The sequence below is a fragment of the Chinchilla lanigera genome, unplaced genomic scaffold (assembly GCF_000276665.1).
Source record: "Chinchilla lanigera isolate Chin_1 unplaced genomic scaffold, ChiLan1.0 scaffold00048, whole genome shotgun sequence".
Taxonomy (NCBI): Eukaryota; Metazoa; Chordata; class Mammalia; order Rodentia; family Chinchillidae; genus Chinchilla; species Chinchilla lanigera.
In genome coordinates this window covers 9,323,427-9,331,433 of record NW_004955449.1, presented here as the reverse complement: position 1 = coordinate 9,331,433, position 8,007 = coordinate 9,323,427, and positions in this window count along the sequence as shown.

The window sequence follows — 8,007 nt, the reverse complement described above, 5'->3', positions numbered from 1 at the left end:
CCGGAAGCCCTCCTTCCGGGAAACCCCGAGGCCGGGAGTGAGTCGCCGGCCCGAAGACCGGCGCTCCCCGCCCGAGGCTCCCCGTGCGCTGGGGGCCCACCCTCCGGGAGCCAGCAGGCAGCCCCATAACCTTGATGAGGTCAACCCAAGTAAGCCATACAGAGTCAGATGTGTGCACAGTCCTACACCAACAGAGGCCGCTATTTCCCCAGATGGGGCTGAAGAAGCAACAAACCTACTGAATAGCAGAAGACTGGGGAGTTTTATACATGGCCACATGTGTGATCCTAAGTAAATCAATTTCTCTGGTTCTCCATTTCCTCATTTCCAAAACACAACTATTGGACTAGACGATCTTAGGTCCCTTCACCTCTAACATCCACAGATTTGGGGAAGAGAAACAAGATTTGGATCTGGATGAGGGCATGGGGCCTGAACTGCTTTTGAGTAACTTTCTCATTTGAAAGAATCCTAAGGCTAGGACCCTCACTCCCCTCCCCAGGCCAAGCTTCCTATCCCCAAACTTGTCTGGGTGGGCCTGAGGATTTAGCTCAGTGGCAAAAAAGTGATTACCTGGCAAGCGCAATGTTATGAGTTCGATTCCTGGTACCGGAAGAAAAACAAAAACAAACAAACAAAAAAACCACATCAGGTCCTGGTCAGGAAAGGGTCTCCACTGAGACGTGCCCGAAATAAAAGCCTGGAAACGGGGTTCCATTTCCAAGTGTCTTTCTCTGGGTTGGCACACATACTAGGAAAAAATGATGAAGATGAACAGAATGACAAATTAAAAATGAAAGTTTTTGAGAAACTTCTGGTGTCAGTTTCCCACACTCAATTATTTTGTATTTCAACACCTGGAATATCAAGTCCCGACTGAGAGCCATTCATCATCACTTCGAGTTTTTGCCAACAGCATGCCTCCACACAAGTATGCCCAGTGATCCAAAGCCACATTAGTTACATTTGTCCTGCATTCTCCACAGGAGACTGGTTCTAGGAGGCTTCAGCTTTCAAAATCTGCAGATGGTCAAGTCCCTTAGATAAATGACATCTGCACATAACCTAGGCATAGCCTCCTTCATACTTGAAATCCTCTCCAGATAACTTATAATACTTAATGTAATGTAAACTTGTGTACATAATTTTGATGCTGTATCACTGAGGGAATAACAAAAAGTGTGTGTGTGTGTGTGTGTGTGTGTGTGTGTGTGTGTATAATTTTTTTTTTTTAAGGTGCTGGAGACTGAACCTAGGGACTTGAAGATACTAGGCAAGTGCTCTACCACTAAGCTATATCTCCAGCCCATATATCTATTTTTTTAAACTATGAATTACACATGACATCTAAATAAAGATCAAGTGTTTTCAATACAAACAGTATCAGAATAGAGATAAACCATTAGTATAAAATACAGTGTTTAGCCCAGCACATGGGAGGCTGAGGCAGGAGGATCCTTGTGAGTTTGAGACCAGCCTCAGCTACAACATGAGTTCAAGGCCAGCCTGAACTGCATAGCAAGACCCTGTCTCAGAAACACAAGAATAAAATAAAATAAAATAAAATAAAATAAAATAATATAAAATAAAATAAAATAAAATGTTTCACAGACTTGGTACCACATATTAAATATCTATTAGTATTTTTATATTTATTAAATACTGAAATCATAATTTTGATAGACTGTGTTAAATGAAATACATTGCTGTGGGTGCTCAACAGCCAGTAGAGTGAGCTTTCGTGATCTGATGTACTTGTGCTTTAAAGCATCTGCCGCCCATGAGGAGAGATATTTTCACTGGACTTCTCTGCACTCCAACAGTGGAACTCCTTTCTCTTCAGATGCACCAATCTTCAAGAATCTTTCTTTTGTACTCATAGGAGTGCCTCTATTTTAAAGTCACTTAGGGGAAGATACCTAAAAAGCTGGGTCATACAGAATTTCTAATTTTAGCTCTTTGAGGAATTTCCATACTGATTTCCAGAATGGTTGTGCTAGTTTACATTCCCACCACTTGAGTATGGCAAGTACAAACAGAGAGCACATAAAAGGATGGACAAGAGATAAGGGGACAGACACTTCGCAGATGGGAAGGGGTTCAGGAGGCCGAGACCAAGAGGAGGGGAGAGGGGAAGGAGAAATAAAAATGATGATATGCCATGTACAGGAACCTAATAATCTCAGTGAATGTACACATTATATGTACAAACGTAAGAGTAACGATATCAATAAGAATGGAAATGGTGAAAGGGATTGACAGGAGGGAGGGAGGGAGGGAGGGAGGGAGCAGGTAGGAGGAAGGGGGAAGGGGATTGAATAACAGAATCAACTTATACTATGTACAGGTACTGACTTTCCAAGATGATTATAAACTACATGCACTGAAAAAATGTACTAATAAAAACCAAAATGAAATAGTCTTAGTATCATTTTAAAAATATTCACAGAACATCTGTAGAAAATCCTTTGTTCAACAAACAGCTCATGATCTATCGTACCCATCACTGTGAAAACGAAATGTGTCAGATTCACAGATACAGGTTGTCTCTACCCTTCTTATAACAGCAGTAAGAGTAAGCAGCAGGCAAATAACTAATTCAAAGCAGGAAAAAAGCACCTTTGCTATTAAGGTTTAGGTCTAAAGTGTCCCCCCGAAAAGTCCCACGTGTTTGCATGTAGAATGCAAGAGTTACGGGGTCACAGAGGCTTCTGCTCAGATTCAGAAGCCCTGTTAGGCCAGAAGTGTGCTCCTAAGAGGGCAGTGTGTGGAGCTGTGAAAGTGAAGCAGGAAGTGCAGCGTGGCTCCCAGAAGACTTTTCAGCAATGCTGGAACTGTTAAAAGACTTTGGTAACTCCTAACATTTTGCACAACGAGATGGGCATGAGCTTTTTCAGGGGCTCAGGACAGATTGTTACAATGGCCCCCAACAGTCTTACGTGTTTGCAAGGTGACTGGATCAGATACCCGTACACTGAGCAGTGCATTCATCCATTGATAAGGTCAATAGTTCAATGTATGTGCTGCTAGTAGGGGAGCCTGGTTGCAGGTAGGTCACTTGGGCTGGGGCTTGGGCTTGGACAGTGTGTTTTCATTCCTGGCCCTGTCCTGTTCTCTCTGCTTCCCGACTTTCAGGCATCGAGCACCTTTCCTCCGTGATGCCCCTTTGCCATGTTATTTCTTCCTGGAAGCTGGCCGACGGCAGCCTGAAACTGTGAGGCAGAATCAACATTTCCTCTTGCCTGTAAGTTGCAGGTGTCTGGTATCCTGTCCCCGGGAAAGTGACTAATACATACATCGGCCTTTCTTTCTTACACCATAGCTGACAATGTATATTATCTGATTTGCCAGGACTGCTTTCTGAGGCAGAAACCATGAGTGTAATTTTTTTATACTTTTAATTACTATATTTTTCTAAGTATGCTTTAATAGAATGAATCTACTAAAGTACAGTTTCCATAGTTTTTTCTTGCTATTCCACTGTGCTTGTATCAAATTTTTCCTTATAACTACTTTTAGAAATATAGGAGTTATGTAAAGTAGGGCACAAGAACACCACAGAATTTCTGTATGAGGCGGCTTTCAAGGATCAGGTTAGCATGACTAGATGGAGCTAGTGTGATATTTCAGTTATTATATACCCAGAAGGCATAACAGGCTCTATATCCTAATTCTCACAATAAATGGGTCAGGTAGACAGTAACAGGAATCTTCCAACTTCATTCAGGCTTCAACTTAAAAAAGCTGCTTTTTAAATACTTTTTACTTTTCCAACTTTCATTTCTAAAGTCAAATTTGATAGTTTAGTTTGTCCTAAATTCCTTGTCTTAGAAATCATGTAGCAAACTGACAGTACAAATTGACAGCACTGACTGTTCTGCTACACTTTTCATGTACAAAAAGTCACTATGCAGTGCAAATGTAGTATATTTTGCAATATACAAATTGTCCTATTTCATAATTATAATTTCATACTTCAGTATATACTGCATAGGGTCAGCTTGTTTACCTTACCCTAAATATGTTCCACATATACTCACACGTTTGTGTGTCCATGTGTATTCACACATACACAAACATGCACGTCTCTTCATGCATGCAAACACACCATGTGACTACTCTAGTGAGCGCAACAAAAACCTATTTTTCTTTGGCCTTCACTGGAGCTATATTCCCTATTAACTTGCCAACTAACTTTTTATTAAGTACTATACTTTTCTTACTTTCCTTATTCTGCTTTAAGCAGATGGGTATTCCAGTAGAAGTAAAATTTTCTACATACAATTCTGGTGAAGAAAGTTGAATATGTACTATGGTAGCCAACTAGTGAGATGCTAAATGACATAATTCTCAAAAAGCTAAATCTAGAAATTCCATTTGGCCCCGCTATATTCCCCATCTAGGCATCTTCCCAAAAGAGTTAATGAATCACATTACAGTGATACATGCACACCCATGTTTATAGCAGCACAATTCATAATAGCTAAGTCTTGGAAGTAGCCTGTATGTCTATCAACAGTTGAATGAATAAAAAAAATGTGGTATTTATATACAAAGGAGTACCACTCTGACATAAAGATAAACGTGAGTCACCTGTTGGAAAATGAATCTACTTTGAGACCATAATGTTGACACAAACCAGACAAAGAAGCTTAAATATCACATGGTTTCTCTTACATGAGAAACCCCAAATATAAACAAAGAGAAAAATAAAAGATAACACGAAGAAAAAAGACTTTTCTCAAATGGGAAAGGAATCAGAAGATGGAGGGGAGAGATGAGAAAAGAATTAAAATGTGTTAGGCCAGGTGTGGTTCTGCATGCCTATAATCCCAGCACTCGGGAGGCTGAGGCAGGAGGATTGTCGTGCGTTCGTTACCAGCCTGGGCTACATAGTGAGTTTAAGGCCAGCCTCAACTACACAGTGAGATCCTGCCTCAAAAAAATGAAACAAAACAAAGAATGAAGATGTGTTACATGCATGCATGTACATGTACCAACTCCCCACAAAGAATGTAATCATCACGTACTGCAAACATGCAGTACTAATAAAAATGTACTAATAAAAAACGCATCCCCCAAATGATTCTAAAATGCAGCCAAGTTTGAGAACCACTGGTCTAATAACACAGTGCCTATCACCGAAGTATTCAGTTAGATTTAATAATGTGCCCTCTGGGAAACTATGAAATCTGTATGTTGCCTGAAGTTTGCTGCCTGGGTCAGACAAGTGGCAAAAACATGGTAAATATAAATTCAAGGACATCTCAGAACTAGTGGATATAAGAAATCTTAAAAGCAGTCCACAGTTCAGCTTTCACATATTTAAATCCTCAGTATTTTTTGTTCTTTGTTGAAGCAGGAAATTAATTATGTAAGAAAAGAAACTGTTTCCCTTCATATTTTTTAATTGAGCAATACTTCTACACCAAAAAACACAAATATAATCTAATAGTGTGATACATATTCACACAACCTCTCCCTCCCTGCCTCTTCTCCTTTCCTCCCTCCTCAGAACTGCCACACAGACCAGCATCTAGGACAGAAATACATATATAACTTTAAAATTGAAGTTTTCTGTTCCATAACTGCCATTGCAATCTTACTTGGCCCTTGTTTTTCTAAATCTCTTTTAGTTAATGTTTGTTATGTAAAGTTAAGAAGTTAAACACAGGATAGGAAAGATGATGAAGGCCTTCAGTAAAAGTGACATATCAAGAAAAAACAAACTGTCCAGGTATAGTAGGGATAGCATGGCCTTAGCATGTCCAAGGCCCTGGGGTTCAAGCCCTAGAACTCTGGGGGTTGGAGTGGGTATAAAATTAACATAAACCAATGAGCAGGTTTGAAAAAACAAGACTTGAAAATAATACATACAATGAGTTCCACAAATCTACATAAAGAACCACCATGTACATTAAAGAAATACCACTGGTTCCTCAGACACTGAGAAATTAAAAAGAGGATGAATCCAAACAGTAGCAAAGATAGCCTAAAGGAACTCTGTAAGACAGTCAACACTAACTGAATGCTTATCTAGTTATAGGAACCGTGACAAGTGTGTTGTGCGTGGTTCTCTAACAAATGCTACTCTTTATTGAGCAGTGAGCCAAAATAATTCACAAATGATTACAGAAAGTACCAAATAATTGCTCTCAACAAACTGACATCCTATCCTCATGCTCTGTGACTCCATTCACCCTGTGCACGCACGGCTTTCTGTCCCATAGGTCAAGGACTCAGCGTCATCACTGACAGCTTCCTCTGCTCAGACTGCTGCCTTGCCGCGATGCATAGGGAAGAGTCAGGGTGCTGTGAGAAAATGAGCCTTAAAACATTATAAAATGTGACTGCTGCTACAATTTAAAACTTTTTATATTAACACTAATATGGAGTGAGATCACTATATAAAATTTTAACCTTTCTCTTTTTTGGCATGTAAAAATTAAGCATAAAAGGTGACATCAATTCACACTATAATTTTTGTCTTTGCTTTTTCAAAAAGGTTAAGGCCGGGTGTGGTGGTGCAGGCCTGTAATCCCAGCACTCAGGAGGCTGAGGCAGGAGGATCGTTTTGAGTTTGAGAGCAGCCTGGGCTACAAAGTGAGCTGAAGGCCAGCCTGAACTGCATAGCAAGAGCCTGTCTCAAAAAGACAGGAAAAAAAAAAGGTTAAACACCTATTCATAAAAATTCAAAGAAAAAAGCTACCAGCTTGAGGCAAAAACTATGGATTATTTTATTACATTATCTGATGCAATATAGAAGAAAAATTTTTTCCAAAAGAAGTTAAAAAATTCTGAGTTGAAATTTCAAAAGGATGCCAATTAAGGAACTAACCATATTATTAAACATGAGAACTATAATTATTACAATATTCATATGAAAGAGCGGAATGCACCGTCGGCCGAGCATGCACACTCGTGGAACGGCCAAACAACGAATGAAAGCAAACATTGCCTTCAAGTCACAAGCTCATTAACCAACTGTGAACTTCGGTAAACACCACCGCGTTGTTAGTATCAGCAAAGGGTAAGCCTGTGTCATGCACGCTGAGAAAAACCATACTGAAACACAAAAATCACAGCATAATGAGGAAGAAAACTCCTTGAACTGAGTTTTCCAAAGTTATTTTCCTAGCTACAAGTTTTGACAAACACCAGCTAGAACTACTTGGACATGATGTCTCAGTTCAGCAATGTTAAAACCCAAGCTGTCCCGGCAGAGGGGTGCTTGCAGTTCAGAAGCCTGTTCATGGCATGGAAGGTATCTGTCATGTGTTATCAAACATGTGCAGGAAGGAAGGGCTAAATCTTCAAGATGGCTCCTAACACCTCCAGAAAAGCCCCGTAGAAATCTCCGAGAAGCTCTGCTGATGTGTGGAGCCTGCAAAAGGCAACACTATCCTTTAGCTGAGATCAGGAAATCCTCTGAGAGGCAGATAATGAATGCTTCTGTCAGTCAGCAGACCTCACAACGTCTCCTTGAAGTTTGTGGAAGGTTCTATGTGCTTCTAATTCATTGTGTTCCTTCTGGGGTAACAATCAAGGGGCCACTCTGAGAACTCTTCCAAATTGTGATGGACAAGTAAAAGGAGAAATGGCCCAGGTGGCAGATTATTAGGAACATTCCCTCCAGCTGGGTAGTAAAGCCACTTACTACTTGAGACCATGTGTGGTCACATTTACGGCTCTTTGTAAGTTCACAGAGGATGGAGTGGAAGGCATGATGTTCTGATTTCAATCAGCGACTCTCCCAAGTATTTTTCAGAATCAGCATTTATAGACAATTCAGATTGGAGAAGCAATGGGAAAAATTAATCTTACCTTAAAAAAAGACATACTAAAATCTAAAGTAGATTGTACCCTGTACAACCCAAAGTTGTTCTGATGTAAGACATAAATTTACAAAATACTTAGATGAAAACACAGGAATGAAAAATCCTTTAGACCAACAGCTAGGCAGAAGTTCTTAGGCATGGCAGCAAACACACAGTTCACCAAAGACTA